Genomic DNA, 1,657 nt, shown 5'->3' on the forward strand with positions numbered 1-1,657 from the left:
TACAAAAACAATAGTTATTAAAAATAAAATAAAATTTCCGATACTAATACGACACAATGTAATTTATTGAATGTAATTGTCATTGGATACGACTTTCATCGAAAAGAATGTAACAAAATGTGGGCGTGGTCTGTGTTGTGAAATGAAACCACATTAAAAATTCCCTTAAACTGCGTTTGAAACATACAGCAAAGCAGCGACAGAGGAAAACACAGAGCCTGATATTATGCAAACATTTACCAATAATGTGGAAAGCGTTTTAAATCTGTTCAGTGGAAAATCCGCAGTGACGAATCTGTCCTCGTCTAACATCTGCTGTAAATCCAGGTAAAACTAGCAGCGTGCACGCGCCCGTCCCCAGATAACATGATCCCCAGTTGATCCGTAACACCGGCGGGAAGAAACAGCTGAATGCAATCAGTGGGCTATCTTGTCAGCTTGCTCAGTTTGCTGCCGATTTTAACGAGCAGTTAACTTTAGTAATCTCCAGGTTGCTGTCCATATAGATAGGTTGCTTGCTTTGGAGTCGAAAAACTGTGTGGAAGATACTAACTTTAAGAAGAGAAGACGAGTGCCTAAGAGAAGACCAGTCCTAAGATTGCGGTAAGACTGTTATCTAAGCTAAAGTAACCTAAAGCAAAGCTTTTTAAGTAGCACAAGCTGAAATTAGCCTAGTAAAAGAACAAATGTAAGTTGCTTTATAAAAGTGTTTTCTTTTTCTGGTCATTTTACAGGAAGCAGTACGCCGTCTTCACAACTTCGTCATAACACTCATTTAATTGTTTTCCAGCTGCATGTAAGACATAGAGACAGTACGCAGGAGGTACAAACATCCAGTTCTTGCATCGCAAGCAGAAGCTGTGAAGAGTTCAGCTCGGAGTCGATTGAGAAGAAAGAGGGTAAGATTTATTAGATTAGATCAGTTTTTGGTCAGTGTGACTATTTTTCAGGTCCATTTTACGCAGTACATCGCGCAATACTGATTGTCTTTATTGTTTGTTTTTACAGCTGCTACAAGCAAGAAAGAGTGTGTTAGCTGAGGATGAGGTGGGCCTTTGGAAGTGCGCTACCATAGACCTGATGTCTGATGAGGAAGACGGCATCGTTCGCGCGGTGTCTGGATGGACTGTTTGACCAGCCAGGAGCTCGCCGAGCTCTGTGCCACGCTGCAATCGAGATTAGAGGCGATTCCAAAGAACAGGGCAACGCACGACAGACGTCTGAAAAATGGACTTAAAACAGACAGAATGGCGCTAGTTACCTACAGCTCTGAAGCGGAAAACAGAGACTTCATGGTGCTGTAGGATTTTGGGCTTCTCGTGAGCTTCCTATTGTTGTGTGGGCAGATCTCACACGTTTTGCATTTGGTTGTGTGTTTGTTCTAATAAAGCTCTTTCTTTGAATAAACTGCACGTCCCTGGCATATTTTCCTTTCCTCAATAAATGAATGTCCTTGATGGTTATAATAGCGTAGTCCATAGGATAACAATGACATGAATATAAAACATAATAGCATATCACATGAATATGCATATATACAATTAAAAAATATTATGCAAATCATAATTTTATATATATATATATATATGTGTGTGTAAAATTATTATAATTTGGGGGTTTAAATGTATTAATTTATTACCCAGGTTGACCAATAGTA

The 1,657-nt window shown here is 39.3% G+C and overlaps 1 long non-coding RNA gene across 1 annotated transcript; it reads left to right on the forward strand.

The window, feature by feature from the left end:
* The first annotated feature begins 509 nt into the window (after positions 1-509).
* Positions 510-1,401, forward strand: LOC137092362 (uncharacterized). Its single transcript, XR_010908238.1, has 3 exons — positions 510-603; positions 735-899; positions 1,009-1,401. It is a non-coding gene; the product is annotated as an uncharacterized lncRNA (long non-coding RNA).
* The last annotated feature ends 256 nt before the right edge of the window (positions 1,402-1,657 follow it).

Source organism: Pseudorasbora parva, chromosome 11 (genome assembly GCF_024679245.1).
Source record: "Pseudorasbora parva isolate DD20220531a chromosome 11, ASM2467924v1, whole genome shotgun sequence".
Lineage (NCBI taxonomy): Eukaryota > Metazoa > Chordata > Actinopteri > Cypriniformes > Gobionidae > Pseudorasbora > Pseudorasbora parva.